The 18,919-nt window shown below is 44.6% G+C and overlaps 1 protein-coding gene across 3 annotated transcripts in view; it reads left to right on the forward strand.

Moving 5' to 3' along the window:
* CGNL1 (cingulin like 1) overlaps nt 1-18,919 on the forward strand; it is a 152,365-nt gene that overhangs the window by 15,354 nt on the left and 118,092 nt on the right. The window contains exon 1 of one of the 3 annotated variants that reach the window (XM_046652004.1): nt 16,696-16,785. The exons of 1 other annotated variant lie outside the window; for it this stretch is intronic. The gene's annotated coding sequence lies outside the window, so the exon portion shown is untranslated. Of the gene's footprint in view, nt 1-16,695; nt 16,786-18,919 lie in introns of those variants that run through there. One more of the 3 variants, XM_046652002.1, reaches the window with a different exon arrangement.

Below are 18,919 nucleotides of genomic sequence, written 5' to 3' on the forward strand. Positions count from 1 at the left end.
AGCTCCCAGCATCTAATTCATTGCTAAGAATCTGAGTGTGAAACTTTCTCTTCATCCATCTCGTACTGAAGCCTACTGTGCCACATCTGGATAATAGAGCTGAATAAGGTCTTTACGATCGAAGGTGGGGCAGACAGGAACTACCATCGTGACTTAGCTGTGTTTATAGATGTGGCTTCAGTGGAGAGGTATCCAGATGTCCTAAAGTCTACTAAGTATAGAATGAACAGTTATTTTTTTAAGCAAAATAGGGTTCTTTGATACCCTGGACTAATAAATCAGAAAATTGCTATCTTAGTTATGTCACTCTGATGATAGGAAGAAAACCACAGATAATAGTAATGAGAGGGATTTTCGATCTGATTGGCTAGTGTTAGTAGAAAAGTGTGAATGTGCTTGTTGGTGAGATGAAAGAATTATTTGTAGTTGTATTTCTGAGAGTAATTCTCTTCCACGTGGAAAGGCAAAGGCATGTGGGTATTGAAAAGTCTTTTTACTGGGGTAGGGAGAATTAGCACACTACCACTGTGTTGTGCTGATATTGCTTATAATTCCTTGGCTTAAGGGTTTGCTTTCTGAGTCTTTTAATTTTTATATCTTGATTTTAGCATTTAGCCCTCTGTATGCCACCGAATGCCCACTTTATTCAGACAGTGATGATATCATTGACCTGTGGTAAGATCATTTCCTTTGGAACAAAATGAAAAGCTTTCTGTGCTCACAATTGGAGGAAAATGTAAAATTTCAGCATGCCTCCTCTGCTACAGGTTGAAAAGAGTCGGTGTTTGAACACCATCCACTTTGTGGCTCAAATGTGCCGTGGAAAGGTTCCAGCAGGTTTTTGAAATAGGAAAAGCAAATATACCTTTTCAGGGTGTGTTTTTTAAATGGGTCCTTAGAAATACTTGGAAGAAGAGTAACATTTCACGTCTTTGTCGGGATCATTTTGGGACCAAGAGAACCTAGGATCATTGGTACACTATGTTCTAGAGTGATTTAAATTACTTATGAGAGAGAGAGAAGGAGAGAGGGAAGGAAAAAGAGTTTGTGCACATGTGTGTACCTACAAAACCGATATTCATCCTCACTTGACATAATCTTAGTAAACACATTCTGGTTTTTAGATAGTCTATCCTATATCTGCAAATTGTGTGATTAAATTTTATAGTTTTAAATGAATTCTGCATCCACATCAGAAAATATAAAAATTAATGGTAGTAACACTTGTATACCACTTATAGTGCTTGGTCCTGTTTTAAGCACCCAACACCTATTAACTCATTTAGTCCTTATAATAACCCTATTCTTAACCTGTTTTACTGTTGAGGAAACTGAGGCACAGAGAGATTAAGTAACTTGTTCAAGGTGATGGGGCTGGCAAGTCGTGGGGCTAGGTTTGAATCCAGACAGTCTTGTCTTTCCTTAGTTGAAAGTAAATTAAACATTAATGGAAGCAAAAATTCATGAGACATGAGTCATTCCTAAATCTACCGGTTAATCTTGTAATTTGGAGACTATTCTGTCAATGTTTCCTTTAACTCTATAATCTGAGTCCCTTGCTTTATGACCAACATTTTAAGTTACTTTACATAGCAAGCCTATACTTTAAAAATTATTTTAATTGTGAATTAGAAATACGTTAAAGGATAGTAAATTTAGCTGGTCGACGTGAGAAACTTTTAACAGAGAGCTGCTTGTCTCTTCTGTTCCCGTAGGGAAGAAAGATGAGCTCTTTGAGTTCCCAAATGACTCCTCAACTTATAAGGAATTATTCCGCTGGAGTCAAATATTCTTTCTCTTCCTGCAGAAAGCAGCTACTGCTTTCAGAAGCTCGAGTCGTTTTTCTCTTCAATAGTCTGTGATTAATCCTGATGTGTGGCTCCTGCCAGTTTCCTTTCCTTGAAACCTCAGCAGCAACATAACTAGCGATTCCCCTTTTTTCTTGAAATAAATGCTGTGGTTGGTGTTCTATACAGATGACTTCTGAACGCCCAGGTCACAGCCTGCGCTTCTGGCCTTGAGTAGTGGGTGTTCTTACCCACCAAGAGCTGGGAGAGATGGTCTCCAAAGTGATTAAGAGCTTAGAGCTTAGAGCAGTGCCAGGCACCGAGGAAGCCCTCAGGGGATGTTCGCCCTTGCTGTGATTGTTACGTATGTAGCGCTTGCGCTAGGCACTAGGTTAAACATGCTAATGCATTGCCTAATTTAATTCTCATCACATTTCCATCAAAAGTGATGTTTTTGTTTTCATTCCCATTTACAGTTGTAGAAACTGAAGTTTAGAGAGGTTAAGAAATTTGCCCAAGGCCAGGCAGCTAGTAAGTGGTTAGAGCTACGGTGCAAACCCATTTTTTTTTTAAGTAGAAAAGTGCAGAAATCATAAGTGTATAGTATCTTGCAGAAGTTTTCTCGTACTTCCTCCTGGTTATTATTCCTTAGCACAGATAACCACCATCCTGTTTTATCACCCACCGTAGGTGAATTTTGACTATTCTTAAACTTCATAAAATGGAATCATATTCATACAGTATGTACTCTTGTGTCTGGCTTTTTTCTTTCAGCATTATGTCTGAAATTCATGCATGGATTTGCATGTAGCACTAATTTGTTCTTTCTCATTGCTAAATGTATTGCTACATTTCTCGTTGTAGGACTATGCCTCCATCATGGATTTGTCTACTGTTGACGGACTTTTGGGTTGTTTGTAGTTCTTGGCTGTTATGAATGGTGTTACGTTCTTTTGTATGTATGTGGGTTCTTTGGGTATATATATCTAGGAGTGGAATTGCTGGGCCTTCATATATGTGGAGCTGTGATCGATACTGTGAACTAGTTTTCCGAAGTGGTTGTACCAGTTCACAGTCCCACCTAGCAGTGTGGGAGTTTCAGTGGCTCCAGTGTGAACACTTGGTATTGGCGTTATCTTCATTTTGGTCATTCTGGTGAGTGTGTAGTGGAACTGTGTTGTATTAAACTCGATTTTGACTCAATAGATGGTTATTGTAAAACATTTGGAAAATATAGAAAAGTAGAAGATGAAAATTAAAAACTTTTCAGTTCTACCATCAAGATGTACACTGTTAATATTTGGTTGTATTTCCTTTATTCCCCACTGCATATATGTGCATATGTATGCTCAGTACAAAATTGGAGTTGTTCCATGCGAGCAAGACAATATTACAGGGAGTATTTTGGGTGCCCATATAATGAAACAGGAAAACAGTGACTGGAAGGCACAGGAGTAGTCTTCATGATGTTATGAGTGTGGAAGGAGGAAAGGGGAAAGGAAGCCAGCATTATTGTGCACCTGCCGTGCCCGGGGACTGCACGGGAAGAGCTGTGTGCTCCCAGAGTAGACTTGAGCGCTGTGAGAAAGTGTAACTGGTGTGGCAGCCATATAAGGTACAGCATGTTTGAAAAAGAAGTCTTATTTCACACCTAGTAACTGGGTATGTTGGAAAACTGGGCTCAGGTCATAGTGTAAACTGAATTTAATTTAACTGGCAGGTTGTTTGCCCAGTTGTGAAGGGGCATACACCGCTATTGTTTTAACCCACTTGAACATTAACACACAGGAACAACACTTTGAATGGAGAATACTTCACCATTTGGTGCATATGCTTTGTGTTTTTAACAATTGTCCTGTTTCCTTCAAATGTGTGGCCTCTAACTGTTTGTTGTTGTTCAACAGTGAATCTAGTCTCAAAATCCTATTTGTAGTCTATAATCGAATAATTTGCATTGGCTGAAACTTTGGTTGCTTAGTGTTTTGAAAAAGTGGAACCTTGTTTTTTGAAGCCATGCTTAATCTCCTTAAGACCCAGGACTAATTTTTGTTGCCAATAAAAATCTTTTGGTGGAAAAAAATAACACCAGAAATACACAGTGCTCCAATCCTGCATTCACTCTGTATCTTCATGGCAATCAGTAGAGGTCTCTTGGTTTTCTCTTGAGAGCAGAGGGTGTAGGATCTTTGTGTTGAGGATTGCTGACCTTGGGTAAAGTTCCTCATGTAAGTATAAGTTAATTTTGGGCGTGTGTGGGAATTGCTTTTAAGAAGAATGAATATTTAATCTAATGGCTTTTAAAAATAAGAACAAGAATTCTTAAAACGTTATTCTGTAAATACAACCTAAACAAAAATGATAGCTTAATTCTAGAGCATGTCGAACAATTAGATATTTCATATTAGTTCGTTTTCCTGATTTCTGAAGTTTATTTCTTCAAGCCATAAGACTAAACATTTAGCTTTTTAATTGAAATTTTAATAGGGACGTGTTTCCCTGAGTTACTAAAACCTAGACACTCAATAAAATGTACCATTTTCTTTCTTGTTCATCTTATTTATCGTTGCTGTGCTTCTAATTCTCAAGATGCTTTTGGTGGTTCTTCTGTCATCTTCTGTAAGGGACCCCTTGTTTGCTTCCATAGCAGCTCACGCATCTATGTTATTGTTTCTCCTTGGCTTTGGGCTGGGGATAGTACTTTCCAGCGGTGTCGGAGTGTCTGTAAGAAGCCAAGGAAGGAGGAAGCTGATGCTGCATTGTGTTGTGCTGGGTGCTGGCTTTGAGACAGCCTGTTGCCTAAAAGGGAAGCTGGGCTTCCCAGCACCACTGCTTGTACGCTCAAAGGCCATTTCAGCTTCCATTGATTTTTTTTCTTATTATAATAATAACTTGTTTATAATGAAAACTGAAGCACTACAGAAATGTGTCATTTAAATTGAAAGTACCCTCTTTTATCACTTCCAGTCATAACTACTTCTTAAGAATTTGGCAGACTCTTTTTTAGATTTTTATGTAACTTTGTACATAAAATTATGTTATAGCAATGGGGTGACTCTATAACTCTGTCCATTAGTCTGATGCTTATTTTCGTTATATAGTTTTTAACCCTGTATGTTGATACTTTCCATGGCTGTGTAAATAAATCTTTTTTTTTATCAGCTTCTTGGTATTCCGTGGTGTCGATACTATATCATAATTTAGCAACCTCCTATTCATGGACATTGACTTATTATAAATATCTTGTATACAAGTATTTATACACATAGAAGTGTTGTTTACATAATTCTTTTGTTTAGGGCTAATTACTAGAAGTAGAATTGCTGGATTAGATGGTGCGCACATTTAAAATTTGATGGTGTCTGCCGTAAAAGTACCAATTTGCACTTTTGTTCGCCCCATGCTCGTCAAAGTCCATTTCTACATATTTCCTGGTGTTTTCCAAGCGCAAATTGAGAGTCACAAGTGTCAGATATGAAGTGTTTTTGAGCTTCATTTTTCATTCAAAAGAGAGACCTTTATTTCTGGGATATAAGAGGTGAAAGAGGAGAGACGGATTCGTCTCTGTCAACACGTGAGGCAGACAGGGCCAGAGGAGGAGGAGGAAGAAAGAGAAGACGCCAGGGGAATTGCTAGTCTTCCACCGGCAGCAGATCCTCACGTGCCCTCGGGTCTCTGCGTGTGGTAGGTTCGAACCTGGCCCCAGCTCCTCCTTTTTTTTTTTTTTTTTTTTTAGAGATTTTATTTTTTTCCTTTTTCTCCCCAATGCCCCCCCCCCACCCCCCCGGTACATACTTGTATATTCTTTGTTGTGGGTCCTTCTAGTTGTGGCATGTGGGATGCTGCCTCAGCGTGGTTTGATGAGCAGTGCCATGTCCGTGCCCAGGATTCGAACCAGCGAAACACTGGCCTGCCTGCAGTGGAGCGCGCGAACTTAACCACTCAGCCACGGGGCCAGCCCCCTCAGCTCCTCCTTAAATCCCTTCTCACCATGTCAGGTTATCCACTTATCCTGAAATGGACAACCCCTGGGGAACTGGAGCCCTCCCTGTTCCGTGAGGACGTCAATCACAGGTCTTAATTTTCAGCAGTAGAAACTAACCCTGGTACATCTAAGCAGAGAGATGTATTATGAGGCTATCGTAAGGCTCGCAGAATTGCTGGGAAGGTGGGAACCAGGCTGTGGAAATGGGCAGGGACCAAGGGAAACCGGGAAGGTAGGACCGTGGCCTGGTCCCACCACAGGCATGCTCTGATTAGGACATGCCACCAGGGGCCACGCTGCACTTGGGACACAAACCCGCTCTCCAGCTGCTGGGGGCAGAGATGAGAATTGGGCTTTCTCATTCATACCGGTTGCTGGTGGACACTGTCTCTTCAAGACTCCTGTGTCGGTGGGGAATTCTCCAGCACGGGAAGGGACTGCGTTCAGATGCTGGCTGAAATACGGATCACCTCCAGGCTCTGTCCTTCGTCCCTGGGTGGTCAGTCCCCCCTTGCATCTCTCCCCAGGGTCTTTGAGATCTCAGAGAAGAGGGATGTTGATGTAGATATATGGGTACAGATTTATGTACACATATTACATATACATATTCATTTTTAAAGCCTTAAATTCCTTACGTTCCCCACTTTAGGTGGCATTGCAGACCAAGAAGCACGCTTTTTGAAGGCGTTGGGTCTAAATGCAGAAGTAGGGATTCCAGCAAACAGTTGATTGTACCATGTTTGCCAGTGGCTAAGTGAGTATAATTTAGTTGGAGACTTAGTCCAGCCTGGAAACTAAGATTCTTCAGCCAGAGGGTGGTTGGATGGTCTGAATCTTTGTGTTCGGAAACCTGGAAGCCGAAATTCAAATTCTACAGAGAGATGATTTCAGGGAAAAGAAGACTGGATTATGAGTGAAGATTCTAGTCCTAGTTCTGCCTACAGCTAATTGGGACCCTGGACAAGTCACATGACTGCTTTAAATTGTCTCCTCATGTTTGAAATGAGGGTTTGGATGAAGTCACTGTTTTTAAACCAGACCACCCATCAGCAGAGTTACCTTGGGCTGGCCCTGTGGCCTATTGGTTAAGTTTGGCGCACTCTGCTTTGGCAACCTGGGTTCAGATCCCAGGCAAAGCTCGTCAGCCATGCTGTGGTGGCAACCCACATACAAAATACAGGAGGGTTGGCTCAGACATTAGCTCAGGGCAAATCTTCCTCAGCAAAAAAAAGAAAAAAAGTTACCTGGTTGAATTGTGTGTGCATGTGCGCATGCGCACGCAGAATTTTAGGCCTCAACCCTAAACCATCTAAATTTCCAAAAGTGGATCTCAGATGTGTGTTATTAAAAGATCCCAGGAGATTCCAGTGGAGCCACAGTTTTAGGATGCCTAAGAAATTTCCTTACTAGCTTTAGTGTTTTGTGAAATAAGTTCAATTCAAAGGTGGATGGTTCTGGAAAATTGGTTTTATTACTTGTTCAAAACACCTTCAGCTTTAAATAAAGTTTTTAGCTGTCCCTGAAGAATAATGTCATTTGAGCTCATCCCTCAATGCCTTTTTTTTTTTCCCCACTACCTGCTCTTCTGAACTTAGTAGAGCTCCAGATTGGCTCCTTCTCAAATTCTCCTTTTATGCATTCTGTGGCAAAGACTGCTAATTTTGTGTCCAGTATCTGTTCTCCCCTTCTTCCTCAGTAACCAAAAGCCTGATTTTTTTTTAGGATGTAGTGATGTGCCAACTAAAAGACTATATTTCCCAGCCTCCATTTCACCTGGATATAGGCCAATGACTTAAACTTTAGTAAGTAAAAGGCGAAGGTGTTATGTGTGGGGCTTGGGGAAGTTCCAGGGACTGACATGTGTGGACAATGCACCCCTTTTGCTTTTTCTCTGTCGTCCTACTGACTGCTTGGGATATGGACACAATGGCTGAAATCCAGCAGCCACCTTGGATCATGAGGCAACTGTGAAGATGGAAGCCATGCTCTAAGTAAGTGGAGCACAAACAGAGGAGGAACCTGGGTCCCTAATGATCATGGGGTCATGATACCAGCCCTGGACTGCTTACCTCCATACTTCTTTCTTTTTTTTAAAGATTGGCACCTGAGCTAACATCTGTTGCCAATCTTCTTCTTCCTCTTTTTTTTTCTTCTCCTTCTCCCCAAAGCCCCCCAGTACATAGTTGTATATTCTAGTCGTAGGTCCTTCTGGTTGTGCTATGTGGGACGCTGCCTCAGCATGGCCTGATGAGCAGTGCCCATGTCTGTGCCCAGGGATCTGAACTGACAAAACCCTGGGTTGCCGAAGCAGAGTGCACGAACTTAACACCACTTGGCCATGGAGCGGCCCCTCACTTCTTTCTTATTGTTTAAGCCAAAGTTCTTTTGGGTTTTCCATCACATGCAGCTGAACCTAACCCAGCTGATACCTTTGCTGTGTGGAGGCTTCACAGTGTGTCCTCCACGTCTTGAAGGCGACTTGTATGCAGTAGGTGCTTGCTAAGTGTTTGACAGTTTAAATGTGCAATGGCATTGAGGTGAGAGTTTAAAGGCTCCAGCTGCTCCGACCTCTGCCCTTCCTGCCTTGATTAAATGACTCATGGGAACCTTTTGTTTTTCCTATCCCGACCCCCAGGAAGGTTTCTCCCAGTCCTCTGTGCAGGCCTGTAGGGCTACAGGCTCACATATTTTGACAAGGTGCTGGGCAGTAGGCCTTTGAGACTCCAACTGCATGCATGCATTATTTCAAATGAAAATCTCAGCCCTGGGTACTTTTCTGAATCCACTCAAGAAATTGGAGGTGGTGGTTCGAATGATGTCAGAAAAGGCCACCACGGAATCTTTTGCTATCATTTGAAGGCTGTACTTTCCACAGTGCCTGCCAGCAACTTGATGTCAGGGGAGTCTTTTGAAAGTGACTATTAAGGAGCCTTGATTGCCAGCTATTGACAAGAGGGTCTGCCTTCTCAGTGGCAACCTCAGAGGTGGTCTTGGCCAGACCAGCCTGCTCCTGACTCATGCTGAGCTTTGTCGGCCAGGCTGACACGCCCCTCTTTGGGGCCCAGGAGAACATGCTGGTTTCCTGGAAGCATTTAGGCCAAGACTCTGCTGCTAAGAAAATGATATTGTTTTTGTAAGTATGGCCTATTGGAAGTGTGCTTAAAGCTCTTTCTCCCTCCACAGTAAAGCTTCTTTCAAAGAAATACGGGTTTTTTAAAAAAAAAAAACAAGACCCAAATAAAAAGCAAAACCTGAGATGGTGAATTAACTCTTCACTGATGCCAAAGAGTTTATTTCAAAACAGGTTTCGTTGACTGCCGGGGTTTGGACAGCCCACCCCATCGTGTGCCCCCCGAGAGCAGGGGCAGAGGCAGACCCACACCCCTTTGTGGGAAAAAGTGAATTCCATGGCAAACCCCGGTGGCTCAAGACTGTTTGCTTCTCCTGGAAATAATTATAGAAATACGCAATTCTTGAAAGGCAACATCTGGCTGGATGGAGGCAGGCTGGCAAAACCTCAGTGTAAATAGATGGAGGTGATGTTGTACAGAAGGAAAGAAGCCGCCTGAGAAGATGGCCATGTATCTTTGTCCTCATCTAGAGAGACATCGCTCCCTGTTCGGGGTTGACTTTTTCCTCTGAGCTGCAGGTTGCCCCTGACTTTCTAGGAGACAGATGTTCAGCCCAGCGCCCAGTTCCCTGCCCCATCCCCTTCTGAGGCCTCCCTGGAGGAAGGGGGCCTCCCACAGCACTGTTGGCGCCGAGAGCCCAGATGTGTTTGCTGCCCAGGGAGCGCCCCGGGCCAGTGCTTTGTGGTCAGCCTTGCCTTCTCATCCGCTTCCAGCGCAATCTGAGGTGTTGATTTAGACTGTTGGACACTTTCGTCTCTTCCCCTTCAGGGCTTTCTCAGGGCGGCCCCTCTGCTTGTTCTTACTAGCCATGCCCAGAACCTGGGAGCTCTGCAGCGTTTCCAGGAAAGTGGGTGATCTCAGTTCTCCCTTCTCCTCCCTGAGCGTGGAGGGGCCCAGCCTTGGACCGCTGGGAACTCCATGGCAGATCCCTTTTTAATCCTCTTCAATTTTGCACCTACCAGCTGGGAACAAAAGTGGAACAGCATCTTCATGGATTTATGAATGTTGAGGTTTTTTTTCATTTTTCATAGCACGTGAGATATTTTCGAGTCAAGAATGCAGTTCTTATAAATCCCATGAACCTGTCATGGATTTTCTGAAACCAAGTTTCTATGAAAAGCTATGGTAATGACATTTTGAAGGAACTTATTGAAGAATATGGGCCCTTATGGCAAGTTTTTGCAGACGGTGCATTTTCACATAGAAATGCTTTCAGTAGCAGTTTTGTTCAGTTTTTCTGCAGCCTCTGGCTGTGATTTTTGAGAGCCCTGAGGCAACGTTTTTAGAGGCCTGGGTTTGACTTCTCTTTGGTCTCTTCAGCTTTTCAGTACTGAGGAGGGCCTAGACAGAGGAGACCAAATTTCTTCCAAGTGATGTGGTCCTAGAGTAAATCCTGGGAGGAATTCAGAAGGGGCATCCTGCTTTTGAATAAATAGTCATTAGCGTGTGATAGATAATGTCCTATTGATCACATCTGGAGGCGCCTCAAGAATTGAGTCCTTGGAACCTGAAGACCCGTAGACTTCCACCTCTGCCACTTGCTAGCTATGCAGTCTTGGACAGGAAGTCATTTGGCCTTTCTGAGCCTCAGTTTCCTCAGCTGTAACATTATTCTGCCCACTTCATGGTCTTTTATGTAAATCAATGAAGTCATGTTGTGTCGATGCTTTCTAAACTGTAAAGTGCTATACAAATATTAGTGACCAAGGTGATGGCTCCTTTTTTTCACTTCACCCATCCCATTGCCTCTGGTGTCAGTGGTGACGTCAACGTCGTCGCTCCCACCATCTCTAGGTGGGCCATTTTCTCTCTCACACTCATGTGATGCGTCTTGTCCCTCCTGTGTCACTGCCTTGCACTGGGCCGCCACTCTGTGCTGCCTCTGGTTTGGGGGCTGTGACCTTTGCTTTTCCTGCCCTCAGGTAGCTTTTCTCTTTCCAGATCTTCCTGTTCTGACTCTGTCTAGGGTCCCTATTTTCTGCAGCATTCTTTGCTTTGTCATTTGCAATCGTCACCTCTTTCCTATCTTTGAAGGGACCCCCTGAGAAATGGTCCATTAATCTGACTTTGTCTGTGCTCTCTCCGCATCCCCCTCCCCTGGTCCAGACTCTGCCCCTTTCCCCAGGGTTCTGAGAAGACAGGAAAGCTCTTAGAAGGTGTTGACTGTTTTTAACCCTGTGATGCTGAAACTTACATTTAATACAAATGCTTTTCATTCATTCATTCTTTTAATACAGATATTTACTAAGTGCCTGCCATGTGCCAGGCCCTACTTTAGACCTGAGGATACAGTGGTATGCTTAGCAAAGGATAGCAAAGCAAAGGTACCCTCATGGTGGCTTGTGTTGTAGTGGGAGAGACCTAGTCAGTGGGGAGATGCTGATAAACACACAGAGGCGTGTCAGTGGGAAACGAGAGCTGGAAGAAGAATATGGCAGATAAGGTGGACTGTGAGGAAGGTGGGGGATAGTGGTGAGCCCTACTTTATGGGGATGGCGTTTTCTATGAGATGGTCGACAAGAAGTTGAGACCTGAAGGAAAGTCTGGAGCTGGCTCCCTGGGGAAGGGTATTGGGAAAAGGGGACAAGGACACTAGTGGCCCTAAGACAGTAGGCATAAGGGCAGGAGTGTGCTTGGTGTGTTCTGGGAACAGCAAGGAGGCCGCTGTAGCTGGAGGGGGGTGAGTGAGGGGAGAGTGTGCTAAGAGGAGGTGGTTGGGATAGGGGGCAGAGCATGCTGGATTTTGCGGATCATCTTAATGTTTTATTGTGATGGGAGTGGGAAACCAATTAAGAGTTTTGAGAAGGAAGGAGGTGGTCAGTCCAGTTAAGAGCCTAGTAGAGCAGCCCAGGATTTTCTGTGGGATTTGTTCTTCAGTCATTGCAAGGTGGTCATGGCATAGTAACTCAGAAGAGGGTCAGTAATAGAGGCAGGGCCCTGAGGTGGGAACAAAAAGCTTGGAGTGAGAACTCAGGAAACCAGAAGGCTGCCTGGTCCACAGGGTCCTCATTTCAAAAATGTGTTTTAAAATGTCAGTTAAGCACATAAGAGCACAGTAATCAAATTCACATGAAGGTGCTGTGTAAATCTGGAAAATTATTAGTATGTGTGCTGAACTAATTGACCACACTGGGCTCTGCATACATTCTTTTTTTTTTTTTTTTTTTTGGGGGGGAAGGGGGGTCCTGAGCTAACATCTGTTGTCAATCTTCCTTATTTTTTTTTTTCTCCCCAAAGCCCCAGTACATAGTTGTGCATACTAGTTGTAGGTCCTTCTAATTCTTCTGTGTGGGATGCTGCCACAGCATGGCTTGACGAGTGGTGCTAGGTCTGTGCCCAGGATCTGAGCCAGCAAACCCTGGGCCACTGAAGTGGAGTGTGCCAACTTAACCAGTACGCCACCAGGCTGGCCCCTGTGAATGCATTCTGAAACAAATAATTTTTTCTTACATTCATTTATTTGTCAAAATATTAATTGAGTGCTTACCAAATAGTAACCTAGTGCTTACTGTACTAGTTGATACTGGAATTTATGACTGTTGTCTCATTTCTGGTTGGTTCACAGGCCACTTGGAAGGTTGGGCCACTTGTCCCTGTGACTAGTTTTCTTGTCTGCTGGGGGTAACTGTTGGATCATCTGCTTATTGCTGGCAGTGTCTAGTCATGGCCTCTGCTTTGGGGAGGTGGCCTTCCCAGATGTCTTTCTTTATACATGAGGAGTGTAAAGACATTCTGTTATGGCAGCAAGAACTAACTTTTAGCACTTGCTATAACTTACCTGATGTCTGGGTTTATTTTTTCTTTCTTTATTTGTTTTTAGCAAGTATGATGAGGCAAACAACTCGTCTGCATTGTTTTCCGAATTGATGCTGGTCTTACCGCCCAAAAAGTGTTTAAACAAATGATTATGAAAAATAGGCCTAGGGTGGGTGAGATTTCTTCTCGGAAAGCTCATTAGGATGACATGTAGCCTTTTTGCTACTGAAAAAAAAGGCCCTCTTTTGGTGATATTTACATTTTTAAGTTCAAAAAAGGGATTCTGACAGTTTGTTCCGTGTCTGAAAGTATTAAAAAATTGTTATTCTGTTTAGTATCTTCAAAGACATGGAGCTGAGAGGGTGGGGTGGAAGTTAAGTGACCTGACTAAATATCCGTGTCCTGCTGCATCTCACAGCGAGCGGGGTCCTTGGAGAGAAAACAGTCTATCCCAAGAAGTCGGTTCCCAAAAGCAACGGAGGACAGAGCACACCCTGTTATGTGTTTATTTTGGTAAAGGGAAAACAGAGTTAGGTTTCCCTGGGGCCCCAAACATCAGGGATGATGAACACTAACATTGTAAGCTGAAATCATTTCCTTTGATGGAGACGTTTGTCCTGCGTGCCTCTCTCAGAGGTGAATCTCTTTTTTCAAATGCTCACTGCCCAGATGTTCCCTTTGGACTCACAGAGCCGATTATTCAGAAATGTGACTTTTAAGCCCCAAAGCAAAGTTTGGGCAGTCGTCCCAGAGCTAAACTTCTGGAGACTATGCACTTTTCCAACTGTCAGCATAGGACTGTCCTCGGCTCCCTCTTTATGAGGGGGTATGCTCTTAAAATTGCCTCTTGACTTCCAACCCCCTGTGCTGCGTGCATTCGTTGAGGGCAGTTAGGAACTAAACATTGTAGAGATTAAGGGGCGGGCCCTGCTCTCTGGGAGCCCCGACTGTGATGGGGAGGTAGAGAAGTAAGGGGACAGCTTCAGTGAGTGTTTAGGCCGAGCTGAGCAGTGTGGGCGTGTGTGTGTGTGTATGTGTGAACAAAAGGCAGGAAACCTGGTGGGGGAATCAGGGGAGGTGAGGCCTGAGAAGAGTGGAGCTTAGGCAGGCAAGCTCGTGGAAGCCATGGAACATGGTGCCTTTGGAGACCCTCGAGCCTGTGTAGGGGAGTCCCATGTAGCCCATGATCCTCAGGGGCCAGGTCTTGGATGCCATACTAGGGAGCTTGTATTTTTTTTTCTTTTAAAGATTTTGTTTCTCCTTTTTCTCCCCAAGGCCCCCCGGTACATAGTTGTGTACTTTTAGTTGTGGGTCCTTCTAGTTGTGGCATCTGGGACACCGCCTCAGCATGGTTTGAGGAGCCGTGCCATGTCCGTGCCCAGGATCCAAACCGACGAAACCCTGGGCCGCTGAAGTGGAGCGTGCGAACTTAACCACTTGGCCACAGGGCCAGCCCCAGGAACTTGTATTTGTCCTGAACGCAAAGGAAGAGTGAGTGGACAAATTTGAAAAGATGACAAAAGGTCGTCTGGAGAATGGTTGGAGGAAAACGAGGCTGGAGGCTGAGGGACAATCTGGGAGGCCCTTGCTGACATCCAGGTGAGACCCATAGACGCCCCAGATTAGGATGCCAGCGTGGGAATGGGGAAGAACTGTTGAGATGTTCTAGAAGGCAGAGTCGGCAAGAAGCAATCACTGACTGGTGTCGTGCAGAAGGATGAAGGAGAATCTAGGATGCTTCCAGGTCACTGAGAGGGGATGGGGTTGACATGGATGCCGAGTCCCATCGTAAGTCGGTGGTTTTGAGAAAGGATCGAATGGTCCTGGGACTGTTGGCGCTGTTAGGCAGTTGGAAGCTACTACAAGAGTAGGTGTGGTTCTAAGTTGAGTCTAACCAGGCAGCTGTTTTTCTTATGAGAAAAATGTAGAGAAACAAGCCAATAAAATCCTGTTTGGTTGGAAAATCCAAACTACTAGAAGGGAATTAGAACAGAAAGTTCCCCACAGAGCATTTTTGCCGCATGCTGCCTTGTATTAGGGCCTTCCCCTTTCTGAGCTTGACAAGTGGTGACGATTCCTTCCATTTTAGAAAATGAAAGGCACAAGCCATCAGCCTCGAAGGTATTTTAGCCAAGGTGGTTCCAGATTCTGACCAGTGAGCGCTCACCCCTTCAGGAGAGTGGGATCACATCCTAGGTAGGGGGATTCACTCTTTGCAGTATTAGGACTGCGTGCAGAGGAGGTAGCATGGTCTAGTGAAGTGGGCAAGTAAGGACTTCGAGTGGGACAGACCAGACGCCTTGAGGATTCCCGCTCTGTCCTCTGTCAGCCTATCACCTCCTCCAAAACTGAAGCTCCTCATCTTTCCGTTTTCCCATTTTACAAGACTGTTAGGAAGATTAAATGTGGATGTAGGCACCTAGGCCCCAAACGATGCCTCACCCAAGGTGGGCACTCAGTAAATTGTAAATCCTGTCCCTTAGTCGACGTGGGAGATGTTTATAGCACCATGGGACAGGAGCTCTGGCTTTCTGCTTGTGACCTAAATGACGCTTGGTCCCTTGGGCGCATGCCATCTCGTTTGTCCTCTTCTGCTCCCTGCAGGCTCAGTCAATAGATGGAGGAGGGCTTCAGGTGCCCTCCCATTGCTTCCTCTCTCTCTCTAGGCAGGCATTTTGAGCATGTCTGCATGGTCCCAATGTGTCTTTCTGTGTTTGCGTTTTGGGGTGGAGGGGAGTGAATATGAGGAAGCTCAATAATAACAAGTGAAAGAGAGAGAGGAAAAAATAAATCCAATCTAAATATACCTGTTTTGGTGTTATTTGTTAAAAACCTGTAAAAAGTCTTAGACTATTAGAGAAACTGTAAATAGAACCTAGCATACTGCTTTTTCAAAATATTAAACTTCTGCCCTCTAATTTTATCATGGCCTATGAGGGTGTTCTTCAAATCTTGTGTTAAACACGATGCATTTGTGTGGCTTTACTTTCTTTTCTCTTTGGGTAAAAGATGAAATGCGATCCTTTTCTTACTAAGAGAGTGAGGTTTATCATGTTTGTGTCTTCTCAGATTCAGTGGAGAAAATCAGATTTGCCTGAAAATGATAATGCATCTGTAGTTTTGTATTTTAATACAGGAGTCTGAAAATAAGCTGTAACAGTTTAGAGAACATAATTCGTACTGTATTACAAAGACCAAGTTTAAAAAAAGCCCAACCTTTGAAGGAATTTACTAAAATTTATCAAATTTCTGCCACACTGGATGGTGCTATTTGGTGATGTTTTTCTCAAAAATATTCTGGAGGCGTGTCATATGCAGGGGCTCCATCCGTAGAAACAAGAGATTTTTCTGACATGAGCTGGGTTCTGAATGGTCATCATTAGAATTTAAGCTTATCTCGTACTAGAATCAAGAGTCATCTGGAGCTGCCTAGCAGCTGTCTTCACCCCCTCAAGTCCCACCCCCTCCTGGCTCAGCATTCATTTGTGCATGTTTTTGTAAAACCAGCTGTGCTCTCCCTCGGAAGCCAACACCACATCTGCTTGTCCTTGGCCTCAGGGAGCTTACAGCTTAGCTGTGCTGACATTTCTGCCATGTACTGTTCAGCTCTCACTATTTTCTTCATTCTCCTCTTTGATGTGGATAATTTCCTTGGCCTTTGGCTCAGCTTCTATGTGGAGTTTCTTAATATCTTGCAGTACCTCCTTGAGAGCCTTCATGTTTCTTTTCTGCCTCTTTCCTAGAATTGAAAGGTTAGATGTTTTAAACCATGAGTATCCAGTGCTTCTTGAGGAGATTCTGTCAAGGCTCATATCTCTGTCTTCTCTGTTGATTGCTCAACAGCATTCAAATCCCCACTAATGTTCACAGCCTTTTAATGTGACATCCCCAGTTTTCCTTTGGGACAGGCTTGAGTTGACTTCCTTCCTCTGCCAAGAGGGGAACCAGCTAATGATAGTTGTGAGTTTGTTTTGGGATAAGCCTGACGTCATGATGTGCCTGAAGTAATTCTCAATTCTCATTCATTTCTGGTCCAGGCTGGAGTCCCTCAGGCGGTGGATGTCTGCTGGTGGGTGGGCCGGACGCCCGCACCCAGGCTGCAGGCCACAGGAAGGAGTGGCTTCACTCAGTAAGAGACTTATCCTCAAGTCAGCATTCAGTGCAGATAAAAGCACAGGATAAGAGGGGGAGAAAACTTGGTTCTTTGGTGGTTCTGCTATCCTCTTCCCTCTTAAAGACTGTTCCTGACCGAATTCACCTCTGAGCTTCTATCTTTGCTGTGATTATCTCCATGTTTTCTCTGGGTCTGTAAATGGATGATTGTTTCTGAGTAAATATGAGGTGAAATCATTGACTCTCAGATTTGGAAGACCCTGCCCTTATTGAGGGGCTGACACAAGAGTCACTTCTCAAACCTGCCTGAATGGGCAGCTGCGCCCTGTTTGCATTCCTGTGCTGATGGGTAACTCATTGTCTCCTGAAATAGCCCGCTTTATCTTTTGGCATCTCTGTTAGAAAACTTCTCCCACTTAGATTGAATTGGAATTTGTGTCCCTGGCATGTCTACTCATTGTTCCTTGTTCTTACTTTGGGAGGCACACAGAGCGAGTGTAATCCCCTTTTCACATGACAGCCCTTCTGGTATTTGTATTTGATGACAGTTTATCATCTTCTTAGCCCTGTCCCCCTCCTTCTGTACCCGGTGCCTTCTCTTGGCTCCTTGGTCCTGAAGTCATCCTGGTCACTCCTTTGTTAAAGTGGGCTCTTGCTGATCAGCCCCAAGCAGAAGGGACCCCTAAATTACCAGGGAGGGGTTCTGACAGTACGATCAGCAGGCTTTATCTGCCTAATGTGACTGCTGGGCTGGTGGCCCCTTTGTCCTCAGGACTCCCTGTGTGTTCCCCTGAGGCTGTGTGCTTGGCGGAAAGGACACACTTCTGAAATTGTGGCGGGGAGTTGTTCTTGATTTCAGGGGAGTCTACAGTATGGGTAAGGGCCCTGTCCTGCTGAATCTGCATGTATAATTTCCGGAGATCACTGTGGTCCTCAACAGTCATCTCACAGTGAACGTGTCATCCACCTTGATCCTCCAAGATTTAAAAAAAAAAGAAAAAAGCCACCCAAGGTTTGCTTCTATGCCTCACCCATCCTGCAGTCAAATAGTTGGTTTCCTCAGGGCCTTTGATTCTCCCTGTTGAACTTCATTTTGATAGGCTTGAGCCATCCATCCAGTCTGCTCATCTGTTTAGCTCCTTAACACTCCCACAATGCACTGTTTCCTGGGTTCCTGTTGTTCTAGGGGTTCAGGGCACAAACTTGACGGGGAAAGAGAGATGGGCGTAAATCCCACACCCACCACTGTGGTTTTGGGCAAGGGCGTAGTGAAGAATCTTCAGGGGTAACTGACAGAGCAGATGAGTGGTGTCTCAAGGAACCCAAGGGCGGGAGGCTGTAGCCTTGGGAAATCAGAACCAGGGAAGGTGAAAAAAGGTCTCATGTCATCCCTGCTTCTTTCTGAACATGAATTTTTTTTTTTCTTTTCTGGGAGTTGACTTTCCCTGACCACTTATGTGGTAGGCAGAATAACAGCCCCCCAAAAGATGTCCACATCCTAATTCTGGAATCTGTGAATATGTTGTCTTACATGGCTTAAGGGTGTGATTAGATTAAGGACCTTGAGGTGGGGAGATTCTCCTGGATTATCCAGGTGGGCCCAGTGTCTTTACAGGTCCTTATAAGGGAAGGAGGGAAGCAGGAGAGTGGGAGTCAGAGAAGGGGGCATGACGATGGAAGCAAAGTCAGAGAGAGGATGCTACACTGCTGGCTTCGAAAATAGAGGAAGGGGCCAAGAGCTGAGAAAGGCAGACAGCCTCTAGAAGCTGGAAAAGGCAAGGGAATAGATTTTCCCCCAAAGCCTCTAGAAGGAACACAGCCCTGTTGACACCAAGATTTTAGCCTACTGAGACGTCTGATGAACTCCATTGTAGTAAAAATGAATGTGTGTTGTTTTAAGCCACTAAGTTGCAAATGCCTCCTTGCCTTAAAGTCTTCCCCGTGCCACCCATCCCCGTGCAGTAATGAGCTTCTCAGCTGCCTCTTGTGCCCCACTTTGGAGGCCGTGTGGTTTGTTGCTGTCTTCCCGCTTCCTTCATCACCACTGTCTGCCTCAGGGCCCAATATGGGCCCTCCATGGGATGGGCTCTTGGTAAATATTGGTGGACCCAAAGACCCCAAGAGAAACCTAATGGTGTCTTTGGAAATCC

Source organism: Equus quagga, chromosome 2, assembly GCF_021613505.1.
Source record: "Equus quagga isolate Etosha38 chromosome 2, UCLA_HA_Equagga_1.0, whole genome shotgun sequence".
NCBI lineage: Eukaryota > Metazoa > Chordata > Mammalia > Perissodactyla > Equidae > Equus > Equus quagga.